The 18,912-nt window shown below is 39.4% G+C and overlaps 1 long non-coding RNA gene across 4 annotated transcripts in view; it reads left to right on the top strand.

Annotated features, from left to right (window-relative positions):
* Positions 1–18,912, top strand: part of LOC123572896 (uncharacterized) — a 187,695-nt gene that overhangs the window by 59,790 nt on the left and 108,993 nt on the right. The window contains exons 2-3 of one of the 4 annotated variants that reach the window (XR_006697443.2): positions 2,410–2,540; positions 8,631–9,102. This is a non-coding gene — a long non-coding RNA (uncharacterized lncRNA). Of the gene's footprint in view, positions 1–1,535; positions 4,365–8,630; positions 9,103–18,912 lie in introns of those variants that run through there. The other 3 variants (XR_010586531.2, XR_010586530.1, XR_012434484.1) reach the window with 3 other exon arrangements.

Genomic DNA, 18,912 nt, shown 5'->3' with positions numbered 1-18,912 from the left:
AAATTTGTAAAGTTCTTTGAGTTTAAAAGCTTACTAAGGTTCAGCCTCTGGGGAAAGACTGAATCAAGCTTTTAAAAGATCATTGCAAGGATTAAAGAGGTAGCTATAGATTTTTTTCCCCAGTGGGACATAATGGACCTGACATATTGGAAATCTGATATATTGAAGTAACTGTTAATAAGTATACTGCATGTCTCAAAACAAATTGTGGGTATAATTTGTCACATAGAGTTGTTGAGAATGAAATACAAAAAGTCAACAAAGTTTTTGAGTGAGGTATCTTGCGCAAAGCACCCTAGGCTGGCTTAAAGGATATGTGACTATTAACAAGCTAAAAAGAAAAAGAAAAACAAAAACAAACAAGCAAACAAAAAAAACAAACTTGATTCTCCAACTTGCTACCAGCAGGAAGCAGGCTAAGAAAGTTCTCCAGCTGCCAAGAAGGTAGCAGGGTGACCTGGTTTGCCTGGGATTTTCCTGGTTTTAGCACAGAAAACCCTGCAACCCAGGAAACTCTCAGTCCTGGATAAGTGGGGACAGTTGATCACCCTTCTAAGAGGGCATATTCTACAATGCTATTTTTACATAGCCAAGAAAGATTTGAAAACAGAGGGACATCCATAGAGTAGAGTCAAGAATCATGTAGAACAATGGACTTGGGACTTATTCCCAGGAAGCAGAACCGAGGTTTAATTAAGGAACATTTCCTATCCCTTAGGTAGGGGGAACCTGATAAGATTTCAAAATTGCTATGGGCCCCTGACTATCCACATCCTTCCTTGACTGACCTTGCTTAAGAGCAGTGATTTCATTTGTCCTTCTCTGATGTGCCAGAGAACTCTTAGGCCACATTTGGAATTTCCCCAAAAATCTCTAATGAACTAAATGATTGACTGAGACAACTTATAAAAATAGGGTTTATTTTATGGCATGCTGTTACCAAAGGTGACAGTTTTCTTTCTATGCAGCAATAGGGAAATTTGTTGGGGCATCTCAGGATAACAACCGAAAGCTGAAGGCCTGATCTCACTTTGTTCCCTTCACATTTTCAATTCATGAAAGAAAGCATTTGATGGAGCTGTTTGGAGCAAGTTGGTGTGAGTCGTCTCTTTTTGTCTTGTTTGCACCAGCCAGCTCCGAGGTGTCTGGGCTGCCTCAGGTCCAGCCTATGTAGTTTTCCTCTCCCTTATGCACACCCCCTGCTATAATCTGATGCGGTTAGAGTGGGAAGCAGCTGACTCTACCTTCCTAAGATGCTGAGAACAACTGAGACAGAAAAAAGCATTCAGGATAGAGCATTCCTCAAAAGGTAACTCTTTGTAAAGAGTCATAAGACTCTTTTAATCCGTTCTGCCAAGTCTTAAAGAAAGGGATGGTGATGTGGAGATTTAATGTATCCTGGTGAGAAGTATAGAAAGAGAGGGGCTAAAAAGGCCTTTTAGCTGTTCATATCATTATATGGGTAAAACCAACCAAGATGTGGTACAGACGATGCTGTGTGGTTACCAAATTTCATTTCCTTTTCTTTCTCATAGGCACAAAGGAATATATGCTTCTCAGCTGCTGCTGCTGCTGCTGCTGCTTCTTCTTCTTCTTCTTCTTCTTCTTCTTCTTCTTCTTCTTCTTCTTCTTCTTCTTCTTCTTCTTCTTTTGAGACACATTCTCACTCTGTCACATAGGCTGGAGTGCAGTGGCGTGATCTCAGCTCACTGCAACCTCCACCTTTCAGGTTCAAGTGATTCTTATGCCTCAGCCTCCTGAGTAGCTGGGATTACAGGCACTTGCCACCATGCTAATTTTTGTATTTTTAGTAGAGATGAGGTTTCACCATGTTGGCCAGGCTGGTCTCGAACTCCTGACCTCAAGTGATCCACCTGCCTTGGCCTCCCAGAGTGCTGGGATTACAGGTGTGAGCCACTGTGCCCAGCCCTCAGCTTCCTTTACAGTTAGTTTGGGGCCATGCTACCAGATTTTATTATATTGTATTTTATTTCTCTCTCTCTCTCTCTTTTTTTTTTTTTTTTTTTTTTTTTTTTTTTTTTTTGAGGTGGGGTCTTACTCTGTTGCCCAGGCTGGAGTGCAATAGTGCAATCATGGCTCACTGCAGCCTTGGCCTGCTGGGTTCAAGTGATCCTCCCACTTCAGCCTCCTCAGTAGCTGGGAGGTGTGCACCACCACATCAGGCTAATTCTTTTTATTATTGCTTTGTAGTGATGGGATCTTGCCATCTTGCCAGGCTGGTCTGAAAATCCTGAGCTTACGTGGTCCTCCTACCTCGATCTCCCAAAGTGTTGGGATTACAGGTGTGAGCCACCATGCCTGGCCTTATGCTACCAGGCTTTAGACAATGGCTATAAAACCCCTGCATCATTTTCCACCAGCTCCATATTCTCTCTCCCTCTTTCACAGCTACCTTCCATTAGAGCTACCTGCCACACTTTGGATGGCAGCACCCCAAGATGAAAGGAGCCTGGATCCCCAAGTCATTATTTGGAGGACAGCCTCTGCAAAGAGCTGCCTGCTGTGCATTGGACTGTGAGGTAAAAGGAACATAAACCTGTGTCTTACTAAACCATGGCGCTTAGGGGATTGTTTGTTACAGCAGCCAGCACTAATTATCCTGACTAGTATAAAAGGCTAAGGGAATGAAAATAGAGACTCCACCAGACAGTTTTTCCTCTTATCTTAAACTCAGCAACTAGTTTTAAAGTGTCATCACTTCACTGGCCTTAGAATTTATCATCCGTGTGTAATTGATTGGCCTCTCAGTTCTTGATTTGAAGTTGGGTGGTAGAGAGAAGGAGGAGGTGCTAGGTTGAAGTTCACATCGTTGAAATCCTTATTCAAAGTACCAAAATTGAGCAGCAGAGGGCAAGAACATAAAAATATTTATGTGTAAGAATCAAAACCCGACAGTAACATGCCTAAGTTATTTTACTTTTCTGGATTTCAAGACAACTATTTACGTCCAGTCCCCAGGGGATCTCCCTCCTGATTCCAGTTACTGTTCTTTATTCATTCCCAGAGTGCCCAGTTACAAACTATGATGTATTTATTTCTCTTATCAAAAATAAACATTAAACATGGAAAAGTTAATACTGGACCTAAGAGCATGCTGGGAGTTTAAACGAGCTCTAAAGTCTTGCTGAGGCAAAGATTTTGACTGCGTCTTAAAGCCCTAATATGGTCCTTAGCAAGCGATGAAAATGAACCTGCTCCCAAAAGCATTGACCTGGAAGTGTGTCTTTGTTGCTTAAGTTATGATTACAACTTCCTGAGCTGGTTTTATTAATGAGCTCTAAATGGAAGTGTTTATCTCAGGAGGAAGTACTGTTTCTCCCTCTTGTCCCTGGTGACATGCTAAACATACTAATTGATATGAAGCTGATTTTTAGGAGACAGGAAAGCCCCGAGGCCTTTGTCACAGTGACAATCATGGCTAGACTCATTACAGGGGCCTATCAGGGCTGGAAACAGGCTGCTCGCATGTTGCGTCATCCCAGGAGTGTGGGCTTTGCTGTGCTTTGTCATTCAACATATGTTTGAGTAAGCGCTTCCCTCTTTTACTTGGCCGTATTACCTGCATGGGGACCTTGCAGGGCTCTGGGAAGCACCTTTTCTTTCTGTTTTATGCAAAATTTTACATCACTTTATTATACTGCCTTCAATTTCATCAGTCATTTGGATCAAAAATGGGATAAACTGCAGCGTCGATAAATGACAATCTATCCTTAATGCATAAAGAGAATGTACAAATCAAGAAGAAGGAATCAAATTGACCATTTGAAAGACCAAATAAAGAGCAGAACATGAAAATATGAAATACCGATGGCTAATAAATATCTTTTATTAAACAAATTAACTTTACTAGCAAGTAAAGAAAATAAATGGGATATAAATGTCACCAAGAGAAATAGCCCCTTATCACTAATCAAATTGGAAAATATTTTACTTTTTATGGTAATACCTAGTGATATCCAGAGTGCAGAAAACAGGCATTTTCAAACACTGCTGGACATAGAGCAGAGTAAATCAGTGGACTATTTAGAAATATTTATCCAAAGTCTTAAAAATTTGACCATCCAATTTCACCCTTAGGAATTTACTCTAAGGAAATAAATATGAATGTATCTAAAGAACATTTATTACAGAATTATCTAAAATGATAGAATTGGAAGACAATCAAAACCCAATCATAAGGAATTGGTGAAATAAATATAGTTCTTCCATATGATAGAATGCAGTATAGCCATTAAAATCATTGTTCCAGAGTGCCTAATAATACAAGGAAACATTTCAGACATAATGTTAAGTGAAAATGGCATGTTACAAAAGAGTATTACTCCAGTTTTAAAAAATAAAAAGAGAATAAGTATATTTACTTACATAGAAAACAGATTGAAAAAATACACATCAAAATGTTTAATGATTATTATTTTAGTGTGATGGAATTTCTCTGTGTGTGTGTTATAATGTCTCTATTTTTCAATGTTTCCACCAGGGGACATATATTTCTTTAATAATCAGAGAAAAACATACATGTATCTATCTTTATATCATATTGATTCATATATATATAATATATGTAAATGCTGGGGTTATGTAATCCTCCCACCTCAGCCTCCTGAGTAGCTGGGACTACAGGCACACACCACCACGCCCAGCTAATTGTTGTATTCTTTTGCAGAGATGCAGTTTCACCATGTTGCCCAGGCTGGTCCCAAACTCCTGGGTTCAGGTGATCCACCTGCCTTTGCCTCCCAATGTGTTGGGATTACAGGCATGAGCCACCACACCTGGCACTAGCAAAATTTCTTATATATACATTGTTGATAAGAGCGTAAATTATTATAACCATCTTTGAAAGCAGTTTGGCATTAAGTTGGACAATTGAGTTTTCACATACTATATAATCCAAGTAGTTATTCTTATAAATATACTTTTGTATGTGTACAAGAATATACATAGATGCTCTACTTGTACTAGCAAAATCCTTGAAACAAGCCAAATGCCCATTGACAGGAGAATGAACGAAGTGAGGCATATGTACACAGTGGAATATTATATAGTAATAAAAATGAATAAACTACATGCAACAATATGAATGAGTCTTAACAATTTAATATTCAGTGAAAAAAATAAGTAGAATATTAACTACAGAGTGTACCCTTTTTTTTTGAGACAGAGTTTTACTCTCGTTGCCCAGGCTGGAGTATAATGGCGTGATCTCAGCTCACTGCAACCTCTGCCTCCTGGGCTCAAGCGATTCTTCTGCCTCAGCCTCCCAAGTAGCTGGGATTACAAGCACCCACCACCACGCCTGGATAATTTTGTATTTTTAGTAGAGATAAGGTTTCTCCATGTTGGTCAAGCTGGTCTTGAACTCTCGACCTCAGGTGATCCACCCTCCTCAGCCTCCCAAAGTGCTGGGATTACAGGCGTGAGCCACCGCATCTGGCCAAGTGTATCCTTTTTACAAAATTAAAAAGTAAAGCTAAACAATATATTTTGGGAATGAATATATGTGATAAAACTAGAGATACATAAAAACAAAAGAGTGATAAACAATATAGTGGTTATCTTGGATGGGAGAAGGCTGAGAGATGGGAAGAATGACGAGCGTATGGGTAACATACATCAAGTTAATGTCAATATCTTAGTTTCTTTGTTGGGTGGCAAGTTCATAGTTGTTGGAGATGTTCAAGAGTTCCCATCTGCAAAGAGTGTGGTTGGTGCTAGTGATTACCCCCAACACTTTTTTTTTTGAGGCAGGGTCTCGCTCTGTTGCCTAGGCTGGAGTGCAGTGGTGTGATCACAGCTCACTGCAGCCTCAACCTCCCAAGGCTCAGGTGATACTCCTGCCCCAGCCCCCGGAGTAGCTGGGACAAAAGGTGTATGTTGCTAGTGATTTCCTTTTACAACCCATACAACAAACTGCTTACTCAACTTTGTTAATAGCTACTCCCTTCCCCTACATGCAGAGTCCAGGCCCTCAAAGACAACTTGGTTGTTCCTCTCTTACAGTACATAGCCAGCCATTCTTCAAATTAGTCTCATGTCCTACAACATATGACCTGCTCAAATGGCATTTTAGCTGTCTTTCAGATGGAGACACTTGACTGTGTTTCGCTTATTTCTAGTGACCTCACAAAAGCAATGGAAAGATCCCGTAGAGGTTCTTATTATGGGAGAGTGTGCTCTGCTGCCAAGAGTTTAATTCTAGGTAGAAGACCCACCTGGGTTGTGATTAGAAGTCCTTGGGCCATCAGAATGCCTTGAAAATGAAATAGGTGCTTTGGGAGGTGGAGAGTTCTCCAATACTGGAGGTATTCAAACAGAATCAAGCGGAACATTTGGACTAGCTGTCCTCTAAGGCCCTTTCTAACTCAGGATGTGAGTTCAGGTTTCATCCTCTTCCAGAGGGCAATCAGAGCAGAGCCCTCTGTATTTGATTGAGTGGCATTTTTAATTCTATGCATTACCCCCCACCAGCAATTTTGTCACAAGTTAATAGCCTGTCCTATTAACTTAGATTATAACACTAATTAGGTACCTGGCATATGGGTATTTATGAGCCTTGAAAATAAGGGCCAAAACAAGGCCAAACACATTTTTATGAGTTGTTCTCCTTCCCTACAATGAATTCCCATATTCACAGAGATAATGATGAAATAAGAAATGTGCTTGGTTTCCTTCATGTATGTGTATGTTTCTTAAGATCACAAGTACCTTTAACTGATCTTGACAGCCAGAGAACAATTCATTCAGGCAATTTTTTTCCTTATAGGTTTTATTTGGTATCTTGTTCAGATTCCAGGCTTCTCTGTGTGACCTCGTGATTTGATTGTCTGATGAGGGAACATTACTCATTAAAAATAAATGTACAAAGAGGTTTGGAGATTGAAGTTTCATGTTTTATTTGTTGAAAAGAAAGAGGTCATGTCAACTAATCAAATTCAGCATACATAAATGCAATTCCCAAGCCTCTGAATGCAGGGTATAAGGAAGAGATTACAAAACCAACTCGTTAACAAGTACTGAGGGAGGTTTCTTAAATGTCTGGGTTCTACTAAATACAGATTGACCACCCAAGTGGTCCCACTGTGCTTGTCTGTCCATTTAGGATGGGTCCTGTCAGATGCCTGATTTTAGGATATTTTACTCTAGGAGCTAAGATGGTTTAATTGTGTTTATTTAAACATTCTGTTTGTACAGCAAAAATGGGAAATGACTCTTCCTAGCGCAAATTGTGACTTTCCATTATCCCTTTTAGTGTCTTTTTCTTCTTTAACATGGTATTAAGGATGGGAGAAAAAGCATGGGGTTTTGAATTAAAAACTGAAAAGAAATTGGGTTTCAGATTAGCTCTGTTAATAGTTTTGTTTCTTTGATAAGGAATTTTACAACTTTGAGGTTTATTCATTTAAAAAATTGGATAGATAACTATATCCACTCTTACAACAACCCTATAAGATGGATATATAATTGTGTAACTATAACCATGTGACTAAATCTATCTCATAGGGTTGTTGTGAGAATTAAATAAAACTGTCATGTGTTTAGAATTTGCTTTGTTCTAGAAAGGATTTAAGGCAGCTTTGTAGATAAGGTTCTAGTAAACACACAACTTTATAACACACACGTATGTTACACACAGATTCATATGACATATATACACACTATACACCAATGAGCATAAATTTAAAATATGCATAAAAGATGAAAGGAAAACAAAAGTGGGAACATATAGTGAAGTCAGAAGTGAGAATAAAAATATGAATGAGATATAAATTTGATTGTAGTCTTTAGAGCAAGTGGCAAAAAATAAAAATAAAAAAGGAAGCTGAGTCTATAGAACACTTCACAATATCCATAATGTTAAAGAAACCAGTTGTCCCAGAGAACTAGTAAATGTCATTGTTTCCAGGACTAGGCAGTGAATTCCTGCATTTCCAGAACACAGTATATGAGGCAATGGGCAAAGTCTTTGACAATGATCTTACAGTAAATGCAATGATGCACTTCAGAAGGCTGTTTATTATATGGATTTTTTATGACATTACCCAAAAGCAAAATATGACCAAAAAATACTAGAACAAATAGAAGTTGCTTAGAATGTGTTTCTAGGTATATTGCATCCTGAGGACTTGGCTCACCTGTCTAGGAGGATACATGGACCATGTATGCTTCAAGCAATTCTTCATGTACTAAGCAAGAGATGAACCTATAAGGAACAAAATGCTGTAGAACAATGGATAGTCACTCTCCCAGTACCTCTAGCCCAAGAAATATTACTTGTGTCTCTGTTTGTGGAACTGTCATGATTACAAAGCAACTTGATAGACTTAACCCTGATAAAGTTAATTCCTGAAGACTTAAAGGGTGATTCCTACTAGGAATATCTGCATTTCAATAAACAACTCTTGAAGCTCCAAACCCTGAAAGCCCTAAAGAAATGGTCTTTAATGAAAATGCTTTGTTCACAATGACAAGACAGGTACAGAGGAGGTTTTTTTTCTGGGATTTTATTTTCTACGTAAGTGGCCATTGACGCCATTACTTATAAAACTATGTCTCTGGGGTGAGATTCCAAGTTTAAATCTAATACAATTTTTCTTTTTAATTTTCAGATTTTTAGAAGAGTCCCTTTCATAGGGAAGACACTTTTGTTGAATGTGTTTTCCAAGACAACTGTTGCTAACAGTATGTTACTGATGTGTCCTTTGTAATTCCAGTGTGTTTGTCCCATGGATAGATCTTACTCTGTTCCCAAGAGCAACCAACCATTCACAACAAGACCTGATGAAAACAAGTTATTTTCAAATTGATTTTCCTTTCTGTAAAAAGCTCTTATCATCCAATTTACTAAAAAGTTTCTTCTAATTAAAAGCTCATTATTAAAAAAAAAATACAGCTTCAATCTTTATGCCATTAGGTAAGAACATGCTCTGAAAATCAAGTAGCTTTCAGCAGCACAAAAGAAAATGAATTCTTCGAACTGGCAGTTGCTTTGAAAAGAGATTGCTACCTGGAAAGCTGATCAATACCTTCTGTGTTTCAATCCATAAATGTATGATAATCAGTCAGGAGTGGCGGCTGTCACACTCCCCAGGGTTATGGAAAGGATTGCAATAAGCAAGATAACAGAGTTACCATTTCATCTTTCAGCCTCCGTGCTCACAGTGTCTTCAGATGATGGAGGCCAGAATTACTCACATGCCATTCTCAAAACCCTTCTTATTAAAAGAATATACTGATCACTTAGTTACTTTAGACTGGTGGAGCCTATGTGTTCAGCTGGAGTTCATGAATATTACAATAGCAGAAAACAGCACAAGTTGGCTCTCTATATCCTTCCAGATAAAGAAGAGTTTCTTAGGAGCTGAATAGAGTCTCTTTTAAGAAAGGTTGGGTTTTTTTAACCAATGTTTTTATCCATTTTGCCTGAAAAAAAAAATCATTATTTACAAAGAGAGAATGAGTATCATTGAGTGAAAGTTCGCAAAACTATTAAGCAGAAACATTCATTGATCAACCAAAGTCTTTCTGACTAATTCACTGGAGCCTTGCTGAATACAGAAAAAGTCCAGGAAGCAAAGAGTGAGGCTTCAAGTGGTGGTCAAATTAATGGTCAGCTGGGAGACTGCTAGATACCCAAGTCACTCCCGTATGGACAGACGGTGAATCCACAGGAGTCCCATCAGGAGACAGAAAATACACAGCCATTTACACAGGTAAGTTTAGTATAAAAAATTACTGAGTTATGATAGGAAAGTAACCATCAAGATGTAAAGATAACCCTAAAGGATACCATAGGACTGAGGGAGAGTATCTAAGGAGGGACAAACTTGGGAGGGTCCCCACCTGCCAAGCCTGAGGTTCAGACCTTGCTGGAGAAGGTGTGGTTGCAGCCCAGAGGTAGCAGATAATTTTGCTGGGTTTCCAGTTCTAGCTCATCCATTGGTGCTGAGCAACAAGAGACAGCCCTCTGAGATACAGGCGAGCGGACAGGTGGACAGGGGCACAGAGGGAGTTGGGGCTCCACAATGGGTGGAAGGCCTGTATCGCTTGGTGTCCACATGGGAAGGGCCATGGGAAGGTGATCACTAGGCCCAAGCAGGACTGTACTGGTCACTGAGGGACTGCAGGTGTGTGGCTGGGGCAGAACATCATCAGGTGTCTCTGCACCCATGCCCCATTGACAGACTGTGGTAGGGACAAGAAAAGCAAAATGTGGCAACTAGAGTCAGGAAGAGAAGCCTCCTTCTTCCTGAAGTGTCTCTGCAGCACCCTCTACTGACAAAGTTTCTATCACTTTCACTCTAAGGGAGAAATGCTTAGAGTACGGTGGATTATGGCAGAGCAGCTATGAAGGTTGACATTGGATCTGAGAGGCAAATACGTTGATAACTGGCTCATTTATAATGATATAAAGCATCTTCTAAAAGTAGTGAGAAGTAGGAAGGGGTAAAGGCCTGGCAGTCCCTTTACTTCATATATCAAAGGAATTTGACTTTTGTACTGATGTATAAATACAGAGCTTTGTAGAACCCTGGTCTATATGGATGACAGAAAGACAGTAACTGTGTTCTGCTTGGGCAAAATTGTGCGGCCAATCTGTATGTTTAACTAATTGCTTACCAAACAATTAACTTTGTTCCCATTAGCATAAATGAATACGGCCTGCCATGTGTGCTGTCAATGACCCTGTCCCCTAGAAGAAAGAAAAATCTGCCAAGTCAGGTTGGTGGTTAGGGGTCAGTGAGAAGGAAGAATGGGTTGATCTTTGAGTTTTCAGACAGCTGATGGAGAATTGATCAGATAACTAACCTTTGGCAACAGTTAAAGGGCCCCTGCACTTTGGGAGGGCTATAAGGGAGGTGGAGGGAGACATGGAGATGGCTTTGACAATCAGTGCTAAAAAGATCTGGGAATCAAAAATAGTATCTTATAAGGCCTCCTTCCTGACTTTCTATTACCATGGGAACGTGACACCACTCCACATGCACCCATTTTAGACTCTCCCTGACATTTCCCTTAGCCCAGTTTCATCCAGATAGTGATGCCAGAGGGGAGGGAGTGGCAGAGTTGGGGGCTCATATCTGGATCCTCTTGTTTCTTAGGAATTGCTGGACCCCTCACACTTCTGTGTGTAGATTCCAGCTCTACATCTCTGGAGACATTTTCTGTTCCCCAGGAGTACATAGAGCTACAGGTTACTGAACCATCAAGCTAGGTTCTGAATTTTAGAATGTGTTTTTAAAATTAAATAGGGAAAACCACCATAGGAGTCAATCCTGAGATGAGCATGTGGAAAATACAGTCGCTTAGGCAGTACTGCAACTGCCTTTGATTGGGAGCAGAAAAACAGCCAAATAACGTTTTCCATTGATTATAATAAGGTCACACCTAATTTGTCAGAAAATAGCATATCTCATGAGTGTGGATCTTTTCACCTTTATAGACACTAAAATTCATGCTAAATTTTTAAAAAAGGTGATAGGCCCCAATAAAAATAATGACTTAGGTTGGACCTGTAAGCTATAAAGTAATGGGGAGTTGCATAATCATTTAATATAATCAACTTAGGTAAATTATCTCACACTCCTAAATTGTATGTGTGTATGCATAGATAGATAAATAGAAATAGGTATCAAGTCAAAAGAACAAAGCTGGAGGCATCACGCTACCTGACTTCAAACTATACTACAAGGCTACAGTAACCAAAACAGCATGGTACTGGTACCAAAACAGAGATATAGACCAATGGAACAGAACAGAGTCCTCAGAAATAATACCACACATCTACAGCCATCTGATCTTTGACAAACCTGAGAGAAACAAGAAATGGGGAAAGGATTCCCTATTTAATAAATGGTGCTGGGAAAATTGGCTAGCCATAAGTAGAAAGCTGAAACTGGATCCTTTCCTTACTCCTTATACAAAAATTAATTCAAGATGGATTAGAGACTTAAATGTTAGACCTAATACTATAAAAACCCTAGAAGAAAACCTAGGTAGTACCATTCAGGACATAGGCATGGGCAAAGACTTCATGTCTAAAACACCAAAAGCAACAGCAGCAAAAGCCAAAATTGACAAATGGGATCTCATTAAACTAAAGAGCTTCTGCACAGCAAAAGAAACTACCATCAGAGTGAACAGGCAACCTACAGAATGGGAGAAAATTTTTGCAATCTACTCATCTGACAAAGGGCTAATATCCAGAACCTACAAAGAACTCAAACAAATTTACAAGAAAAAAACAAACAACCCCATCAAAAAGTGGGCAAAGGATATGAACAGACATTTCTCAAAAGAAGACATTCATACAGCCAACAGACACATGAAAAAATGCTCATCATTGCTGGCCATCAGAGAAATGCAAATCAAAACCACAATGAGATACCATCTCACACCAGTTAGAATGGCAATCATTAAAAAGTCAGGAAACAACAGGTGCTGGAGAGGATGTGGAGAAATAGGAACACTTTTACACTGTTGGTGGGATTGTAAACTAGTTCAACCATTATGGAAAACAGTGTGGCGATTCCTCAAGGATCTAGAACTAGATGTACCATATGATCCAGCCATCCCATTACTGGGTATATACCCAAAGGATTATAAATCATGCTGCTATAAAGACACATGCACACGTATGTTTATTGCAGCACTATTCACAATAGCAAAGACTTGGAATCAACCCATATGTCCATCAGTGGCAGACCGGATTAAGAAAATGTGGCACATATACACCATGGAATACTATGCAGCCATAAAAAAGGATGAGTCCTTTGTAGGGACATGGATGCAGCTGGAAACCATCATTCCTAGCAAACTATCACAAGAACAGAAAACCAAATACCGCATGTTCTCACTCATAGGTGGGAACTGAACAATGAGATCACTTGGACTTGGGAAGGGGAACATCACACACCGGGGCCTATCATGGGGAGGGGGGAGGGGGGAGGGATTGCACTGGGAGTTATACCTGATGTAAATGACGAGTTGATGGGTGCTGATGAGTTGATGGGTGCAGCACAGCAACATGGCACAAGTATACATATGTAACAAACCTGCACGTTATGCACATGTACCCTAGAACTTAAAGTATAGTTAAAAAAAAAAAAGAAATAGGTATCTATATAGCTACATATGTTGATATATACATGCATACACATACATACATACACACTTATATATATCATATATAAATCTGTATTTTTATATACACTGCATAGCTCAGATTTCCCAAATAATTTCTGACTCTTCATGTTACTAAAATTTGGTTTTACCAGAGGTTATCTCGTGCAAGAAATGGTCAAGAATTTTAACAGGAATTCATTATTCAACCATTAATAGTTGCCATTAGGATGAAGAAAATTTTGTGTGTGTGTGTGTGTGCATGCAACATTCTGTAAAATGACTTTTGCAGTGATGTTCTGTTGAATAACAGAGTCACCTGAATGAGAGCAGGACACAGTGTGAACATGAGGGTTCTTCATAAGTGAATTACATTTAGAAGATAATTATGTTTGGAAGTCTTTTCTATTTTCAGATCTTATTAAGCCCTGTGAAGTCTCTTTTTTTTTTTTTTTTTTTTTTGAGACGGAGTCTTGCTCTGTTGCCCAGGCTGGACTGCAGTGGCCGGATCTCAGCTCACTGCAAGCTCCGCCTCCCGGGTTTATGCCATTCTCCTGCCTCAGCCTCCCGAGCAGCTGGGACTACAGGCGCCCGCCACCTCGCCCGGCTAGATTTTTGTATTTTTTAGTAGAGACGGGCTTTCACCGTGTTAGCCAGGATGGTCTCGATCTCCTGACCTCGTGATCCGCCCGTCTCGGCCTCCCAAAGTGCTGGGATTACAGGCTTGAGCCACCGTGCCCGGCCCCTGTGAAGTCTCTTAGACTTACTTGTCTGGAATCAACAATGAGTAAGAACAAGTGGTAATTCCATGAAAGGCCAGACTATTTCTCTCCTGAGACAAGTGGTGCACACGTGGGTGAGCAGCGCTGTGAAATATGCAAGTGGTCAGTGCAGAACCAGCTGGAGAAATCGGGAAGAGCTGAAGTCAGAGGAGGGCTGAGAGAGCAAGTTTGAAGGGACTAGAGTTCTCTTACATATGCTTGAGCCTCACATCAACCCTGTGAAGAAGGGAAAAGCAAAAATTGTCATGTTCATTTCATGAATAAAGAAAAACTCAGAAAGGTCAGAGGATTTATATGCCCAAGGTCACACAGCTAATATATAACAGAGCTGGGATTGGAAACCAAGTCTTCTAACTACAAATGCCTTATTATTTCCACTTCATCACACTGACTCATATCTGCCAAGTTCCTTCCCACTTTTTAATTGTTTTTAAACCATGGAGTAAAAGCTTGGGAATTAATGGTGAATGGGTGACGTACTTCATTTTATAAGGATAAATGTCTTCTTTGGTTGCTAAATTATAATAACAGACTCTAGACATTTTCATAAAAAGTATTTAATAAAAACACCCAAAGAGTTTCTTATATATAAAAGTTAAATGAAATAGATTAAATAACAATAAGGAGAGTCTTTGATCGGGCAACATAGCTAAACAAGGCTTGGTAACATTTCTAAGGAAGTGCTAAGTAAATAAAGAGACTTTGTCTTGCTCTAGGAAGTCAACCCACAATGTCAAAATTTAACCAAAATTGTTCCTGGAGAATAAAGTTTCCATGTCACATTCATGTGATATATTTTGTTTGGGCTCTCCTGGGATGGAGAGGGGATAGAGAAATAGAAAGACATTTGTGAATTCTTTTTGGCTTGTTTCTTTGTAAAGAAACAAGAGGTAGTGGCTTTAGGAATGGTGGTAGGAAAGAGAGTCCTGGGTATAAATGAAAGATGCTGGGTTAGATCCTAACTGGAAATGATTCACCACATTGTTAGCTAGCAGTTTTTTGGCAATCTGGATAAAAGTGATTTGATATCTGTTGTCATACTGGGTGAGCAGAAAACTCAAAAGCCTGGTGCCATTAACCAACAGCCAACAACCATTCAGAACAAGGTAGGTTTTCTTAACTGCTTCCTATATACATCAGGCTATGGCAATCACTTTACATGGCAGGGATCCACTTAAGACTCCAGAACAACCCTGCAAGGGAGTAAGGTTATTTTCCCCATTCCACAGAGGAGCCAACTGAGGCTTAAAACTGGCCTATAATTTTATTTTTGTAGTTGATTCAGTTTTTTATTACATGTAATCTTAATGAGTCTTCGAGGATGTGACAAAAGGTTTGTTCTCTATCTGAAAAGCTAATTTTAAAATACAAACTAATTTGATGAATTTCCTACCACGGGGTATAAGAATAATTATTGAATCAGGAAAGCAGTAAATTCTTCTGCAGAACTCATTTTTAAACAGAGCTAAGATTTTGGGCAAGGGTAGGAATAGTCATGTCTTCGGATCGCTGGCTCCTTCATGTCCCTTCAAAGACCTGTTTTTCCATGATTCTATAATTTACATTCAGATTAAAATGCAGAGTTGAAGGGTGCTTCCATTTTGTGTTAGGAAACCAACTGAGCTCTTTTCTTGATGACCTCACATAGGATAAGGTTTTGAGAATTGAGGCTGGTTTTGGGGAGAGGTTGGCAAAAAGGATGTAGATATAGAGTGTTGGATGAGAGCAGCTAGGGAATCTAAGGACAGGGTGCAATAGCATGACCAGCACAGGCAGCCAGAGAGACTGGAACCAGCAATCCATTACTGAGGTTAGGCAAGACCAAGCCAACAGGTTCAACATGGCAAATGGGAGGCAGCGCCCAGAGTTGTTTGAAGCATCAAAAGAGAGGGAATAAGCCATTTTCAGAGTTCCTCTACCTTCACTGGAGGCCAAAGAAGGAGCAGTTGTGGAGCTCAGGTAGGCAAACACATAGTTTTGAACATGAGTTCCTGGCTGGGAGAAGTGGCTCATGCCTGTAATCTCAGCACTTTGGGAGGCCAAGGCGGGCGGATTACCTGAGGTCAGGAGTTCGAGATCAGCCTGGCCCATATGGTGAAACCCCGTCTCTACTAAAAATACAAAAATTAGCCGGGCTGGTGACGTGCACCTATAGTCCCAGCTACTCAGGAGGCTGAGGCAGGAGAATCGCTTGAACCCGGGAGGCAGAGGTTCCAGTGATCTGAGATCACGCTGCTGTACTCCAGCCTGGCGACAGAGTGAGACTCCGTCTAAAAGAAAAAAAAAAAGAAAGAAAGTGAGCTCCTAATGCCCAACTAATGTAAAACCCTATTGCTTTTTATTTTTTGAATGTTCTCATATTCCTCCTAAAATAGTAGTTTTTTGGTTAAAAGAAAAAAGTCAAAGTGATTTAAACTTGCTTTGACCTGGCTTCAGAGAGTTTCAGTAGACCTTACTAGATATCTCAAGACCATTTATACAGTAGCCTTAAACCAATAGTTTTAAGTTTTTTGCTGTTGATGGCTGTAAGCCAAATTTTATTAAGAATATCAGAGACTTAAATGTTAGACCTAAAACCATAAAAACCCCAGAAGAAAACCTACGTAATATCATTCAGGACATAGGCATGGGCAAGGACTTCATGTCTAAAACACCAAAAGCAATGGCAACAAAAGCCAAAATTGACAAATGGGATCTCATTAAACTAAAGAGCTTCTGTGCAGTAACAGAAACTACCATCAGAGTGAACAGGCAACCTACAGAATGGGAGAAAATTTTTGCAATCTACTCATCTGACAAAGGGCTAATATCCAGAACCTACAAAGAACTCAATCAAATGTACAAGAAAAAAACAAACAACCCCATCAAAAAGTGGGCAAAGGATATGAACAGACACTTCTCAAAAGAAGACATTCATATGGCCAACAGACACATGAAAAAATGCTCATCATCACTCGCCATCAGAGAAATGCAAATCAAAACCACAATGAGATACCATCTCACACCAGTTAGAATGGCAATGATTAAAAAATCAGGAAACAACAGGTGCTGGAGAGGATGTGGAGAAATAGGAACACTTTTACACTGTTAGTGGGACTGTAAAGTAGTTCAACCATTGTGGAAAACAGTGTGGCGATTCCTCAAGGATCTAGAACTAGAAATACCATTTGACCCAGCCATCCCATTACTGGGTATATACCCAAAGGATTATAAGTCATGCTGCTATAAAGACACATGCACACATATGTTTATGGCAGCACTATTCACAATAGCAAAGACTTGGAATCAACCCAAATGTCCATCAGTGACAGACTGGATTAAGAAAATGTGGCACATATACACCATGGAATACTATGCAGCCATAAAAAAGATGAGTTTGTGTCCTTTATAGGGACATGGATGCAACTGGAAACCATCATTCTCAACAAACTATCACAAGAACAGAAAACCAAATACTGTCCTCACTCATAGGTGGGAACTGAGCAATGAAATCACTTGGACACAGGAAGGGGAACATCACACACGGGGTCCTATTGTGGAGAGGGGATGGGGGAGGGATAGCATTAGGAGATATACCTAATGTAAATGATGAGTTAATAGGTGCAGCACACCAACATGGCACATGTATGCATGTGTAACAAACCTGCACATTGCGCACATGTACCCTATAACTTAAAGTATAATTTTAAAAAAAAAGGAAAAAAAAGAATATCAACATTCAAAACAATTTCACTGCTCTGTATGAGGAAAGTTGCAGGATTAAGCATAGTGTCTGCTCTTACTACCCCAACACCCTCTGAGGCTCCAGGGGCACTTCCTAGGAACCCTTAGAACTCTGGGGAGAATAGTTAGGAAACTATTTCCTTGAAGAAAGAAAATCTATGCTGTTGGTAACCTCTGGAAAAATGACTGGAAAATTGTCTGTTACCTTGCCCTTAGAAATTATAGAAAATTGTTTCACATTTCATATGCCCAAAGGTATAATATATGCATAATTATGGAAGAACTGTATTTGCATAAATTTTAAACTATTAAAGCAATTAATGATTAATGACTGGATTAGGGAAGATGCTCAGGCTCTATTAGAATCTCAAGTCCACCAGCCCCTCCTGAAAACAGTAGATTAAAGGGACATTCAGGGAATATCTGGTTGAGGGTAGAGGACAGTAAGAAAGAAGGATTTCCGGCCCCAGTGATTTTATTAAGTTCAGGTATGTGATGTTAACTGAGTCAAGTTAAAATCAAAACAGGAGAGATTAAAAAATGTTTACATTTAATATCAGGATGAAAAGATTATCTTAGAAATGGCTGTTCTGCATACTAGCTGCCTCTGAAACTAAATTTGCCTGGGCTCTGTATACAATTGTGGAACTGTAATTGGTAACTTTTTCATAATCTGTATGTATACACAGAGGGTGTGTCAATACACAAGCCTATCCACTAAAATAAAAATCAACATATTACAAAGTGTCTACGTATTTTTGAGACAGATAATTCATAGGTTGACTGTAAATACAAATGTTTCTATACTCCTTGTATCATAGCCAAATTGTGGGTATTTGGGGAACACTTAGGGAAACTCTCTTTTATTTAACTTGAAAATGGTTGCTGGTTCACTTCAGAATTTGCCATCTTTTCTATCTTGTTATGTCAGCCACATCAATACTATTGGCAACACTTTTAAATCCATCAGTGTGATACCAGATGTGAGTTTTCCTATTTTAAAGTTCTGCTTTCTTTCTCATATTGTGACCAATATGGCAATATGGTTCTATGCAGTATTACTGCCAGTCAAGGGCCTTATTATATACTATCATTACATATAGCAATATTGTATTGATTTATTTAATTTTAATAGTTTTTGGGAGACAGGTGGTTTTGGTTACGTGGATAAGTTCTTTAGTGGTAATTTGTGAGATTTAGGTGCACACGTCACCTGAGCAGTGGACACCATACCCATATGTAGTCTTTTATTCCTCAGACACAT

The sequence above is a fragment of the Macaca fascicularis genome, chromosome 4 (assembly GCF_037993035.2).
Source record: "Macaca fascicularis isolate 582-1 chromosome 4, T2T-MFA8v1.1".
NCBI lineage: Eukaryota > Metazoa > Chordata > Mammalia > Primates > Cercopithecidae > Macaca > Macaca fascicularis.
Note: the sequence above shows the minus strand (reverse complement) of the source record. Positions and strands in the feature narration are given on the sequence as shown.